This window comes from Cyprinodon tularosa, unplaced genomic scaffold (assembly GCF_016077235.1).
Source record: "Cyprinodon tularosa strain WSP-4 unplaced genomic scaffold, ASM1607723v1 ctg57, whole genome shotgun sequence".
In the NCBI taxonomy this organism is placed as follows: Eukaryota; Metazoa; Chordata; class Actinopteri; order Cyprinodontiformes; family Cyprinodontidae; genus Cyprinodon; species Cyprinodon tularosa.
In genome coordinates this window covers 410,545-426,086 of record NW_024039307.1, presented here as the reverse complement: position 1 = coordinate 426,086, position 15,542 = coordinate 410,545, and the positions used below count along the sequence as shown (strand labels likewise).

At 37.9% G+C, this 15,542-nt stretch overlaps 1 protein-coding gene across 4 annotated transcripts in view; it reads left to right on the top strand.

The window, feature by feature from the left end:
- The first annotated feature begins 299 nt into the window (after positions 1 to 299).
- The window catches only part of casz1 (castor zinc finger 1), a 248,408-nt gene continuing 233,165 nt past the window's right edge, over positions 300 to 15,542 (top strand). For 3 of the 4 annotated variants that reach the window (XM_038305941.1, XM_038305937.1, XM_038305938.1), the window contains exons 1-2: positions 300 to 483; positions 1,710 to 1,773. The gene's annotated coding sequence lies outside the window, so the exon portion shown is untranslated. Of the gene's footprint in view, positions 484 to 1,706; positions 1,774 to 15,542 lie in introns of all 4 variants that reach the window. The other variant, XM_038305939.1, reaches the window with a different exon arrangement.

Below are 15,542 nucleotides of genomic sequence, written 5' to 3'. Positions count from 1 at the left end.
AGGGATTTAAGGGTCAGTATTATATTCAGTTGAAAATTATACATACCTCTGGCACATTTGGGGTAATATTTAAAATACATTTTAGGGAAAATCTTATTTTTTATGAACTGAACTGAATATCATTTTCTTAAGCATTTTGTGATAAAATGTCTAAAAAAGAATCATTAACACCAACCGAGTCAAATAATAGCTGATTAGAAAAGTTAATTATGGGAACACCTTTAAACTCCAGTTCAGGTTTTCCAAACTACACCTTTAAGGACCCACAAATTCAATTAAAGGACTCCTCTTCCCACTTGGAGCCGGTCTCCAGGGCAGATCTTCCGGGCTACTTGCCCCGTAAGAAATTAGAAAATGCTACAATAAAAACCTTAAAAAAAACAAACAACCAAAAATATTTTGTAAGTTTTCCCTTTTTTCATGAAGAGAAGAACAACGTCACTACAGGTTTCCCTTTAACTGGAAGTCAGCGAAGTAGCGCAGGTAAGAGAGTTTCCCTTTTCCTCTAAACTACTCTCCATGCTCATTTTATTTCCAAACACACTCGGTGGAAGCAAAGGGCAACGGTGTGTGTCTGTGTCCAGCCATGACAGGGTCAGATAGACATATGGAGCGGTGTGTTTCATTGCAGGGCTGTCGGTAAACGCGCTCCATGTGTCCGTGGAGCCGCGTCGTTGACAGCAGCAGCCGCTCTGGAGCGACTCATTCAGCCGCAGTACTTACTGTACGCTTGGAAATACAGTCACATGAATAAACTTAAATAAAAATAAAAATCACACTAAGTAGAAAAATCACAGCCCTTTGAAAAAAGCGAGGAAAATTAAAGAACTGCCCCGTATCAAAAGCAAAAAGAAAAGAAAAACATCCAACTTTTTACGCTCAAGTCGAGGCGCTCCTCCTCCATGAAAGAAGTAGAAATAAAACATGATGCGTCTTTTTTTTTTCCTTATTCTGCATATTTTTTTTGCCTCTCACTTCTCCAAAATGAGAGATGGAAAAAAAAACACATATCAAAAGACTTTTTTATTACTGTACCGAAAGTCACAGTTTTAGTCGAAACTATTTTGGTTTTCTCTAAACAGGTAGTATTGACTTAGCAACTGTCATTTACTGTTAATAGAGGAACTGCTAAAAATGCAATCAATTTTCAAAACCTGAATAGAGGAAGTAAAGTTGATAAAAATGGTTTCCTTAACAGTTTTTTTAAATAAAAAAAAAAACTAACTGCTTGAAAGGAATCATATAGAGTTTTATTTCCGATATTTCAAATTGAGCCTTATCCCCAGTGACACAGCTTTACTTACTTCCAGCTGATAAAGAAACAATCTATTAAAGCACTTTAAATGTTTGCTTAGATCAGATCTCTACAAAACACCTTTATGATCTGAGATTTAATTTAACATGCATCTGCAAAGAGGTCACTATTTGTTCTCTTGTGCATTCATAAATTCCTTCTGTAAGCTCTCCTGTGTTTATTATTATTATTCTCAGGGATAAGGATGAAGACTGGAATAGATCACTGGCACTTTAAGCCCTGATTTCTCATATTCTCGCCGGATCTTTCTCCTTTGCTAATTATTGTGTTGTTTTCAGAGCAAATATGTCATATCCATGGCGACCAGGCAGGTTTATTGTCTCTCCTGTGCAATAGCTCACAAAAGTAATTAATTACCCCCTTTCCCTTTCCCTCTTGTCTTTGGTTTAAGCAGATCATGGGAGGAAGATGGAAAGCCATCCTTTATATTAAAAATGCCACTGCTAGTACAACAAAAGGTAAACAAAAAAGTTTTTCCTCTGTTTTTCAGCTTCTGATCTGCCTTTCATGTCGTGATTTATTTATTTTGTCTTACAAATCAGTTGAAAACAGATTATTTTATCATGTAAAAAAGATGCATAGATTTTTGTTTTTTTCATTGTAGCCTTGCAATGTAGCAGCTGTTCAGCCTAACTGTTGCAGATGTATTCATGCATGCAAAGCAATCAGACACTTTGCACTTACACAGCCACCTTTATAAAAAAAAAACACATGTTTAGACATGAAATCAGCTTGCTTTTTGTGTGTTTTTTTTAATAGAAATCATTAGCCTGTCTAAAGGTAAGTTTGCTCTGTTTTTTTGAGGTCACCAAAATATAATACCCAACAGCAGGTGACCCCTGCAGGGAACAATAGTGCTGTTCAGTGCATCAGAAGGGGCATTGTGGGCTTCTTTTTTATGTGCAGGGCTGAAACAGCGCTGTAAAGTGAGCAAGTTAGAGGAGTTTCTAGCTATTTGTCACATTGGTTTCTTCCTTAGTGTAACCCTTAAACGTTACAGCATGTTTCTGAAGGTCCATCTCCAGCTGGACAGGAGCCAGCCTTCACTGTCAGCCCCAGTGGTACAGGTTCTCATCTCTCTTCTGCACTGATGAGGCACTGCAGTATCCATCTGTCAAACATACTGCCCCTCATTCTCCCTTTGCCTTTCTCTATTTAGTATTTCGTTCCGTGTATGTAGAACTAGAGTGGAGTGTATTTCAATAGATAAGTATCACAAACCTGCATTAACAGAAATGGAGATACAGAGTTCAGTGGCTAATTTCAGATTGTTGATACTGTTATGAAGTTTTGATCAACCTTTTATGGGGTAAGACAACTGTTGATAAAAACATATGCATAGGTGTCTGAATTTGCAATTGTAAGTCACTAAATGTGAGGAAATGTAAGATTTGTATTTATTCTTTGTTGTTATCTAATACAAACAAGTGACATTAGATGTTTCAGTAAAAAATTATGAATACAAGTTACAAATTTATAACTTTGCAACAATACAAGTACAAATCATAAATTTACAATTAGAAATCACAAAATAAAGAGCAAGAATAAAACATTTACAAGAACAAATCTACAACCCCTGATGATGCGATTACACTTATTACCAGGTGGTGGTGGTAATGCATTTGAAAGCTGTTCACCAAACCTTTAAACATGAAGAAGAGGAAGAGTCCAAAGAAACATTAATCATATGTTATACTGTGCAACAACATTTTAGAAAACGTTCATCCGATGGTTGTGTTTTTGTCTTCTTCTCATCTAATGGATGTTGACAAACAACCTATAGGTGCATTACCGCCACCAATTGATTTGGACTCGTAAATTTGTGACTCGAAATATCTGGGCATATCGGAGAAGGAAGATTTTTTTTTTCTGTGCCATCTGCTGTGTGCAATTAATAATTACTTTATTAAGGATGATATACAGCACCAAACTGTACATATGTGAGTCAGTGGTTACTTTTTTATTTTATTTAAAACCTGAAAAAGTTTTTCATCCATTTATCCATTAAATTTGTTTTTAGGTTAAAGGTTCTTTCAAATTATTAGCACAATTAGCAATGTTAGCACTGGAAAACAGCAAGACAAGGCCAGGCACGTTTATTTGTATAGCACAATTCAGTACAAGTACAATTCAATGTGCTTTGCATGAATTAAAAAATAAGTTAGAAGAAAAATAAGGCAGATGTAAAGCTAAAAACATGATAAATGAAGGTAGTAAAACAAATAAACATTTGGATCATAAACTTTAAGTAATAATACCATAGTTAAAGGAATAGTACACCCAAAATATGATTAGCCTTCATTTTCTACTCACCCCCATGCTGAACAACACTCTAGAGTACTTTTTTGATATCGCAAATGCATCTGGAGATCTGGGAGGCTTCTTGCTGTCTGCTGACATTCAAATAATGGAGGTCTATGGTGCCCGAGGCAGAAAGGTCCATAAAAGTCCACAAAAAACGTGTCAATATTCCTCCATACTGCTCGTCCAATGTATTCCAAGTGTCCTGAGTGTGTAGCGTCCATAATTTACTCGAAACGAAGTCATTTAAAATGTTTTTAGAGCATAAACAGTAGTGTATAGGATTTCCTAAAAGCGCGTTCACGAGTCTACGGAAACCGCGGCAGACCAAACCACATGAAAGTGCGCATTCAGCGTCTGCTCTGCCGATAATGCAAGCGTAGAAGAAGAAATGTGCTGTTTACCTGTGCAAAGAAAGAAACAACGAAAGAAAAATGTCTGAGGACTTCAGTGTTGAGGAAGAGCATGAGTTCTTTGCCGAGCTGAATTCGCACTTTCGTCTGGTTTAGTCTGCCGCGGTTTCCGTAGACTCGTGAACGCGCTTTTAGGAAATTCTATACACTACTGTTTATGCTCTAAAAACATTTTAAATGACTTCGTTTCGAGTAAATTATGGACGCTACACACTCAGGACACTTGGAATACATTGGACGAGCAGTATGGAGGAATATTGACACGTTTTTTGTGGACTTTTATGGACCTTTCTGCCTCGGGCACCATAGACCTCCATTATTTGAATGTCAGCAGACAGCAAGAAGCCTCCCGGATCTTCAGATGCATTTGAGATATCAAAAAAGTACTCCAGAGTGTTGTTCAGCACGGGGGTGAGTAGAAAATGAAGGCTAATCATGTTTTTGGTGTACTATTCCTTTAACAGCTTAACTTTAACAGGTAAAGGCAGTTCTAAACAAATGAGTTTTTAACTTTGACATAAAAGAACTCAGCCTTCAGCACTTTTACAATCTTCTGGGAGTTTGTTCTAGATAACTGGAGCATAGGAACTAAATGCTGCTTCTCCATGTTTGGTTCTAGTTCTGGATATACATAGTAGGCTGGAACTAGAAGGTTGATACACTGACAACAAATCTGTGATGAATGGAGGAGCTGATCCATTCAGTGATTTATAGACCAACAGAAGGATTTTAAAGACTATATTATGACCTATAGAGAACTAGTGTAATAAAAACAAAACTACAGTTTTGTTTTTATTACATTTTTATAAAAACAAAACTACAGTTTTGTTTTTATTACCTTGGAGAAAACTGGCACATTCACATATTGATCTGTTCTAAGCATCTAGCCAATGCTCTGTTGGGTTCATAGTCACCTGGTGACATTGTGATGTAAAGCTTTGTATCATCGTCATAGTTATGGTAACTGATATTGTTGTTTGCTATAATCTGAGCCAAGGGGAGTATATAGATGCTCCAGAATGGAGCCTTGAGAAACCCCACATTTGATTGTTCTGGTCTCTGATTTAAAGTTTCCCACTAACACGTAAACGGTCTATGTCCTTCAGGAAAATAAACCAGTCCAGTGTTTTATCAGAAAAGCCAACCCATTTTTCTAGGAGCTTATATAAAATCAAGTGATCAACAGTATCAAAAGCTGCTCTGATGCATTTTCCACCCATATAAAATGTTAACTCTGAAATAAAAAAAAAACTGATTAGAAATCCAAAATGATATGAAGCGTTAAAGAAAAAACAGAACAGCTTCACTGCAAGACGTTAAAGCATTGCTGTTATCTATACAGGAAGTTAAGTGTCATTCACACAATGAAAACACAGGTCAACATCATGCACTGAAATACTTGCTTCCCTTTACTGTAAACTAATATCACTAACAGATAGTATCACCTGAAAAAACACAAGAAGTAAGGAAACAGTTAGTTGTGACCGCTTTTAAATCAGATACAATTTGCTGAGGGGCAGGTGGACTAAAAACAAAAAAAGTTTTAGGTTAGATTTGTTTCTGTTTAGCTGCTTAAAGTCTGTTTGCTCCTTGCTCTCTCCCTTTCTCTGTAGCAGAAAAAAAGCTTATCTTTTTTACCTTCTGACACCCTTGCTCTACCTCTGATTTCTCTCTTAAACACCTCACTGACACTAAAAACAGCGAGTAATGAGTCTTCCTCCCTCAGTGCTTGTAGCCCAACAGAGGAGTGCTGTTGTTTCCAAGAGCTGGCAGTCAGTTCTGTGCAGTGATTCCCTGATTGGAAAAAAGATCTGATCTGATCCTGTGACTTTAAGGTAATATGGCTCTTAAACATACTACAGTTGCTGCCTATGGTCGTAGCTAAACTGGGTTAGGACCTTACCATTTAATCAACGTATGATCCAACATTCCCATTGCTTGCAGCCTGATCAGTCAGTTAAATGCCTCATGTCTCATAAGCACCCATCTGCATCTGTCAGGGGGTGTGTAGAATTAAGCCCATGTGTATTCCTATTCTGTTTGACCTTGGCTGTGGACCTCCGGTCTTTGATGTCAAATAAGCATCAGTAATCCCTTGCAGCATTTGACAGGCTTCAGGAGCCATTACTTTTGTTTCCCTGGTGCATAGGCTTTATCAATAGCCCTCAGTGTAATGATTTTGTATACAAATTTCCAGTACCTCAACTCATAGTGTTTTCCCAGTAAAACTATACAGCCCTCAACACGTACGGTTATACCAGCACAAATAGTGCACATGTTTTTTTAATCATCATTATTGTTTTGATTTTAGTGCTGAGGAAATGTCCTTTTTGCATGCTTGATCAGCCAGTAGAGAAATCCAATATAATGGAGGTTCAAGGTGAATTGCATCCCTTACATTGCCCCCCACCCCCTCCCCGCTTCGACTCAAAGAATATTCCAAAGCAAAATAAACAAATCATACAGACAACAGTAATATAGGGTTGATTTTGAAGGCATGAAATAAGTATCGATTAAATCCTGCAGTTCATAGATGAAAATGGCCCTTTTGGTAATTTGTCCTAGGTCCTCTCAATATCATGAAGGAAGAGACAAACAGAGGAGAGAGACTGTGGAGAGGAAGAACACAGAGGGGAATGAGACAAGTGAGAAACAGAGCTTTTGCAGACTTAAGAAAGAAACAAGCTTCCTCTTTCCGAGCTCATTATCATTCTTAATAAGACTTAAGGAAAGAAGAAGCGTTGAGGGTGAATGCACGGTAATCCTTACACCGGCCAAGGTTAGCAGGAACGTCAGTGTGCAGGCACCGTTTCCAGCTGGCTACTTTGGGACATGGCAGGGTGCACTGTTAAGGATAGATGTTCAAGGAGAAAATAGCAACGTTTAGATGGTGTGTAAAGGTTAGGAGCCCTTTACCCCAGATTGTAGCTTTTTACTGACTCTGGCTGGCATTTGATAAGCAAACATATCTGCATATGATTGAAAAACAGCAATATTTGCAAATAGTTGGGTGGCAGTCTGTGATAATATTGGAAACTGGAAAAATATGATTTTTGATTGCTAAAATTATTTATAATCAGACTAAGTGTTGACTGCAGCACATGCCTGACTCAGTGATTTTTGGAAGTGTTCCAGAAGAAGGCCTATAAATTAATTCAACAAACTGATGACCAATTAAATGATTTATCAAATTGCTAGTTACTTGTAGTTGTTGTTCAGCTATGTTGCTTTAATAGAAATCCAATGGAGTATTTATTTACTGCCCTACATTTACAATCCAAGGTTTATTTAAAGCAATGATTCTATTATTAAAATATTTCGATTTGTTAACCAGCTTCCACCTTTTTTTTATTGCCATTACATTGTCACAAGTACAGAGAAATTTGCGAAATTCACTTTCTGCATTTAGCCCATCCCCTCGGGGAGCAGTGGGCTGCCATTGTGCTGCACCTGAGGGGCAGTGTGGGGTTAAGGGTCTTGCTCAGGGACCCAGAGTGTCAGTCTGTTGGTTGGTTTAGGGATTAAACCCACATGCAGAAAACCACTGGAGACTGATAAAAAGTTCAGAGTTTATTGAAAGCTTTCACAATAATAACATGGACTGGATTCAGGAAACTGGACCGGGCAGGATTCTCTGGCGTCTGCAGAGACGGATAGTTTGATTAGCCAGTTAAACAGGTGAATTGTTGAGTTTCAGATGTTTCTGGAAATACCTTGAAGAGGTTCAGGCTTTCTCCTGAACCGGTTGGGTCCAGAGACTGTTGGTTCAGCAGAGTGCTCAGCAGCAGCAGCGTCTAGCTTCTGACTTTCCAGTGACAGACCTTGGTTTGACTGATCAGCTCTTTCCCTGAGAGCAGCAGGTGGATTCCAGAGTGAGATCTTCAGGTTTGGCTCTCTAGGGCAGGCAGGCAGGTAACAGGCTAAGCTCATCCAGAGCTTCAGACAAGAGACAGGTTTCCTTTGAGTGAGAAGACAGAGGCAGGTTAGAATTGGGTTTCTCTTGGGAGGCAAAGATTCTAGTAATCACAGAGGCTCAGGTTTGCTAACCAAACTTGGTCAACACTGTGGCGCTGAAGGAAGGTCTGGCAGCTGCTTAAGTAGAGCAGGTCTCCTGATGGGCTGATGAGATCCAGGTGTGCAGGAGGGCTCCAGCCCTGGAGACCCACGGCGCACTCTGCTGGAGAAAGGTGGTACTTCTCCAGATGCCAACAACTATCAGGCTTTCCTTTACCAAATACAAACAGGTAACATCCTGGTTGTGCAAATAAATAACATGCATTTCTTTTCTGAAATAAAACATATTTGGCTAACAGCAGATGCTATTGTTGTAGGATGTAATGTAAGGTCAAATGGCCTGCTTAAAGAATTGGTAAAAGCAATTAATCTGGCATAACCTTTAGGCAAGTTTGACACAAACTGTTTAAAAAACAACAATTAGAGGATCAAAACTGACACTTCACAGACTTGTGGAAACCTTTCCCTTCATTGTGACATGGTTTCCAGAAGTTATGTTCAAATAATCTGAACAAGTTCTGACTCTTTAGAAGAAATATTCTAAATGATTATTCAACAGTTATGCTGGACCAGTTGTTGCATCCAGTAAAGGACTTTGATTAGTCCAGTCTTTTGGCATTCGCTTTGGGCCTGTGCATACCATTTCTGAAATAGCTATGACTGGAATTAATGCTTATAACACATTAAAGAGACCAACATAGTGCCTGTTATTTTTAAGTACAGCCCTACTCTTTTTTCAAGGGATTTAGTGATTTTTTAAAAACTGGAATGAATAAGCTGTTGGTCATGTTTTAAGCATTTTTTTTTTCAAAGTATTTCTTCTCAAATAAAGAAATTTTGATAAAATGCTGTCCAGCAGTTTCAATGGATTTGATAATAAGATAGAATGCATAATTGACAGGGGTGTACTTTCTTTTTAAAATTGAACAGCATCTACAGTAGCTGTCACAAAAACTGCAAAGTATCTTGGTTGATATGTTGATAATATTAAGCCATCTCCAGGTTGCTTCATATTTGTTGTCATCTCTCGTGGAAGTCGCTCTCTCTTTGGTCTTGTTGCTCTGTTTGTAGTTTCTGCCTGTCTGTTTGGTATGCTGGTTGGAGAAGTGTTTAAATGTGGAATATTCTTCTTGAGTGGAAACACACTGCTTTTCAGCGTTCCCACTGTGTTGCAAGAGATTTATGAACTCTTCCATTTCTTTTATGTTGAATACCTCAAAATCTCTCTTCTAAACCTCCAAAGATATCAAGGATGATCGAAAAAAAGAGTAGTTTTGCTAGAATACCAAACTGGATTTCTGACTTTTCCAGGCTGTACTCTACCTCTTGACCATTTAAGGACAAGCAGGTACAGATAATTGTGCAGATAATGGATGGATAGATTTAACTGGAGGAAAATAAACTAGACAGATCTCTTCAGTATGTACAGATGTTTTATAATGGCTTTTACCAATGAAAACTTCCAAACAAGTTTCTATCTTTTTAATTAATGCTACATTCTATGCACCTCTGCTATGTGTTTTTGGAACCTGCAAAAGTGTTGTACTTTCATGTGACATATCCTACTTCTTGAAATTGCATAACAGTAGAAAGTTGTGAAATGTGCAATAATGTTGAGAATGTTGGTGAATGTTGAGATGACAATATCAATTGAAAGGATATTACACAAATTAGTTAGAAGTATAATATTAGTATTTTCCCCCCCTATACATGCCCTTACAATTTCCTGGCGTGTAAAAGATAGCTTTCCTCTATTTGCTGTAGTTGCCTCTCTAGACTCCCTCCATTCATAACAAGGTTATGGGTTGTATCTATGGGTGTGCACATGGATGTAATGCGCTGCACAATGTCGTTTACCTGGCAGCTTTGTTGAGTCTCCGCCACCATTGAAGCGTTAGTGAGAGAACATGGGGAACTGTTTTTGAAGATGCATTACAAAAGCCCAACTACACATGCACCTCAAACTCCCTTACTGACTCCACATGAGAGAAAGAAATTCAAACTTTTGTATAAATAGAGTCTGATTGGTGAGGGAATAATTCAGGAGTAAAAATTGGGGCAGTTTTGAACAAATGAGGGGAGCTCAGATATGCCTCGGGAAGGAAAAGGGATCTGAATTGTTAAGTGTCAAAAGATATTACGGCTCTTAATGAAATACTGTTTTTTCTCCTTTTTCTCCTCTCCCATGTGGATGCATGACACATGTTTAACTTGTCACCATAGGGCAAAATGTGTGCAAAAAAACAAAAGAAAAAAAGAAATTCTCCTCCGGAACGAGCTGTTTTGTTTCTACTGCAAGTGCCTGAAGGGAATAAAAAGCAAACAAACAAAATTACAAACTTGTGAGAATTCAAATAACTTGAGCTGGAAAAAAAAGTTTTAAATAATAATCTTAATCTGTCTTTTTATAGCATTCTCTATGTCAAAATTTAAATAGCTGACAAAAGTTAGACCATTGTGAAGTCATCAGATGATGCTAAAAAAGTGCTCCCAAATTAAATGTTTTATTTGTCCAAACCCTCTTATTTAAGTTTAAAGGAAAAGACAATTCCTAAACCCTAGATAGAAGAAGTCTAGTTCAAGTTCTGGACATGCCCATGTAATTTTCTAAAAAGGGGAACTCCTTGTATTGTATTCATTTCTAAAACTCACTGAGGTCTAATGTAAAGAGATTTGTTGTTAGTTTAAAATAGGAAATAATTTGGGATGTATCTGCTGCATTTGAAAAGGTTTTTCTGATCAAGGCATCAAATGCTGCATTATATATATATTTTAACTCAGGCTAAATTTTCAACTTATTATCAATGCACACTTTTGGTCAGAAAGAGTACATTAGTCAGATTTCTGAGTGGACACAGTTGTGTTTCACCACTAAAATCTTTAAATGAGGTTTAGTTTTCAGTGAACATTTGGTAAATCTTTGTGACAGGATGAGATTTCTAGAATTTTGGCAGGCCACATTGCCTTTGGATATGATATTTAGTGTTTTGGCTTTTTTATGATTTAAGTTTTGGCCATCAGTTTCAATCTCATACAATTAAACTGGAACTTATGAGGAACAATAAGTGCAATGCTTTATCTGTGTAATACAATTTTTACATCTTCATATAATTTACTGATGCTCATAAACATATTTTAAAATGCCAGCATATAGTTTTTCTTGCAACGTTTGTTTTTCAGATCAACCTTATGTTGACGTTTTACTCATTTACCCCTCTCTCTCATGTGAGGTTAAAAATACAGTGATTTATACAAACTAGTCTTATTTCGTAATTCTTCCTGTTTTATATAATTTTGGTTGTGTTGACGTTAGCAACCTCTCCCTCCCCCCCACCACCAACCATCCTCAGCCCTCTGGGGAGCCTTGGAAGACAAGAGAGCCATCGCCATGGTGATGTGAACACAAATCCCCCGTACACCGGCCCATTGTGACTGGCATGCGTTAAGGTGAGAGGGAACAAAATGTCACAGCAACAGGTTTTTTTTTTGTGTGTTTTTGTTTTTGCCTCAATTCTCAGAGGAAATGCTCTCAGATCCGTGTTCATGGTCGCACCGGAGAGACTGTGGGATTTAGGGGAACAAGCTCACTGGGGAAGCATGCAAAGAAACCTCATAAACGTATTTCTGAGTCTTTGAACATGTTCTGAGGTTTTATTGAGTAAAAGCGATGTCACAAAAAATTGTGGGCAGGCTGAGAAAAGTAAGGCTTAGAATTTCTTTCTTTTTCAACTTATATTTCACAAGTCCCTACATTGAGGTCCTTCTGCTTGTTCACTTCCAAAGCACTCCTTCTTCGCCTTAATTGTGCTTATTTAATAGCAACTTTAATAAAAAGTTAACAAAATTATAGATGGATTTAAAAAATCCGTGTTAAGTGAAGAATTATTCAGTTCAGATTTAATCAGTCTAAATATTTTAGATTTTAAACTGGAGATGCTCCTCTTCAATTCAGAGTAATAACTGTGAAACAGCCCTTTAATTAAGCAGCGATTGGAAGCTCCAAAGAATTTGCTAATTTTAGACTTGTTATTAAATAACAGTTGGCCAGTCTCCGGTTTCAAATTGTGCTCAAATAACCGTCGTAATGTTTCTTCCTGTTTTCCTTAAATTTATAACTTTTTCCTGCAGAGAAACAAAAGCTGTTGTTATATAAATTATTTAAAATCATTGTTGGTTTTTTCTGTACTTCTTTAACCAAGGGGGCATTTTTAGACAGATTACATCGAGGCACTCCTTTAAATGCAAAGAAATAATATGTACATTGGTGTAAAAGAATAGCTTAGACATATTTTGCTAGGTGAAAAGTCCCATGCTCACCAACAGCAGTTAGTGTTTTGATAAAAAGAATTTGGTTTAAAATATCATAGGATTATAATACTGTAAGATACTGGTCCCTGTAACCTGCACACATTATCAGTTCATAGCATGGTTTTATAGTGTTTACTAAACAATGTAAAAGGAAGTGCTTAACATGATCTAATTGTTTTTATTTTAGAGAAAGCATCAGTTATGTCTACTGCTGTGAATTAAATCCTCAGTATTTCTTTTTATTTGTCGCCTAAAATGAAGTAACAGTCAAGTAACAAGCTGATAAATCTGGCTTAGCCCACTCCTGCAGTTGCAAGCCTGCAGTCTGCTGCTGAACAGATATTCCAGTCTTACTGTAGTTGTTTCAAAGCAGCAGCATCATAACCGAACATCCATGACCCTCCAGTGGGTCAGTGCTAGAAGCTTAAAGAACCAATGAGTTTAAGCCGAGGCCAAACGCTAAGGGAATGATACGGTACCTAATGTCACTCCTTAAGTTTCCACAGGTACTTCTGTGTTTCTTGTTATGAGAAATCTTAGAATCTACGGAATGTGTTATATAATCCAAGAGGATCTATGGCAGCTTTTAAAACCAGCCAACTACATGTATTTAGCAAACAGCAAACATTCTGTATTGCTGGAGACAATCCAGTAATTTTTATTTTCTTTGATATTTCATTAAATAATTATACAAGTAAGAAGGGTATTTATGGTTTTGAAACTTTGCCTTTTGAAATTCTTGTCTTCTCCGGGTGTTCTGAAGGCAGATTCATAGAGTCTGTTTTTTCTGCCAGTTCCACGTTTGATTAGCTGGTGGTGATGCCCTTTGAGCATCAGGCTCATGCTGCTCTTTAATCTGTCTCGATCCTTGCAGTATGCTATTGGCTGCACACCGTGAAGATGGAAAGCTCTTATAGATAATGTGGCACTGAAAAGGTGGAGCAGCTTTTGCCCTCCACCCGGGGGTAGATATGGGATTATTCCTGTGACAGGTTCAGGGTTGCCCTTGATCTCAGAGGTTGCTAGGGGGAGGTCACCCTGTGCTAGAGGCCTCAGAGGTGACTTCATTTTCCTAACCCTAACGTCTGGTGTTATGTCTAGGCCTCCTGCCCCATACTCATACAATAAAATAAATACTGAAGAACTACACATTCTAGTCATCATTCTTTTTTCCGGTTTTGGGATCACTGCTATGTGCTGGATACTAGAACCCTCACTTTGACCTGTTTTAATATGCAGGAGCCACAAGCCTCATTAATATTTGTTGATATGTAAGCCGTAGCAGTCAGGTCTTTTCATGCCAAGTCTGTAAGAGGCTGCTATCTTTGTTCCCTGAGCAGATGCAAAGGTGGAGGTCCTGAGAGATCCTTTTATGTTTGGAGACCTCTCCTTGCTCCTTTAACTGCGACCTTAACCACATCACTGCTCCGTCTCAATCAGCTCTCCGCTGTAATCCCACTTCACAATTCCTCTTGGCTAAGAGAGTAAATAAATTTTTCAGCATTTATTAGAATACAGCTTGCCAGAAGGGACTCCTTTCTCCTCTCTCCTATTGCTGCTCCAGTAATTAGTAAATTGATTAGGAGAACTTCAACACACCTCCTTGGCTCTTATCTCTCCATTCTAAGACAATATTGCAGTGCCATGGGACAGCGTAAATATTTTAAGGGAAACCCTCAGTGAATCTCATTAAATGGCTCTGGGGCAGAACAGCTGTCTCCTGCCGAAGGTCCCAGCCAATTTTCTAAACTATGATTAAAGAAAAGTTTTGGATTATTTAAACATACCATGTCCTGTGGGTCCATTTTTTTCCTTTGCCACACTGAAGACCTCTGTGATTCTCCCACCCATTTGGTTCTGGGACTGATCTTCTCCCCTTGGATCTATTAGTTTGAAATCATTTGGGTGATGACTCTTTGAAAGTGTTGGTCATTCTGGGATGCCGTGTTCAAATGCATTGCTACAAAGACTTCTCTTTTATGCACAAATGCTAATTAAAATTTTTACCCCCATCCCCGTCCCCAAGCTGCTAAGGGAAAGACTTGGTAGCAATTTGGCAGATAATCAAATTGCATTTTAAATGAAGCCATTTAAAGATGACTAGGGTCTGCTCTCAGGAAAGCACAGTGGCACAAATTAACCTAAAAACACTGCTTTGTGCACAACACAACAAATTTCACATAACAATAGCAGGATGCATTTGAAATAAATAGATCACATGTGATGTTTTCTTTAATTGCGTGAAAGAAGCTGTACAGATTTGTTTCTTCCAAATGCAGACATGCAAAAATGCTGTTTTTCTTTTAATTATTATCTTCCTCTCGCTAAGTGCCATCTTTTAATAATGTGCCCTTACAGTCGGACCAATTGCAGTAAAATGCTAATATGACTTGATTTGTTAACGGATGCGTTACCTAGGCAAAACAAATTTGTCCTTAATTTTAGATTTTCAGCCTGACAGAAACGGTAAACTGGGTGGAAAATGTTGTCAACAGCTATGTTTGTCCACAAAAATATGTGCTTAGAAGCTGTCCCCCCACATTTGGTATACATCATTAAGTTCGTCATGGCCAATCAAACTGTCTGTTCACACAGCATTCTAGTACATATTAGTGACAACTCATTAGCAGAAAACAGAAAACTGACACAAAAAATTTGGGAAACGGGCCTGAACTATTTATCTCCCAGAATAAGCTAAAAGTGTGATTCTGATGAAACGACGGAATTGGATCAAACTTTTAGGTCCCTGAGCCTTTCTCACCCACTCTTTTGTGCCACAGAAATGCTGAATATGCCTTGTTTTCCCTCTCTTGAGAAAAAACATCCATTAAATGTAAACATTGCAACTGCTTATACCAATAAAACCCTGTATGAACTGTACAACAAGTGATGCTTGACTCATAAATTGAATAATTCTTAATTGATTGTGATTTGCTGGCTCTGCAGCAGTTACTGCAGGCTCAGTAATCCTATGTCCATGCACCCCTTGGCCCTCACTCTCACATTTCTAAGGGGTATCGTGTCCCAGTTGGTTTGGTATAGTAAGCAGTAGTAGTAAAAAAAATAAAAGTATGTGGAGTCTTAGAACTTCACTTGCCTTGTACCTAAATGTAATGCTCTAATTTTTAGTGGCACAACAAGAATGTAGTTTGTAGATTTGATTTTGGTTTTCTTTCTAATTATTCTCATTA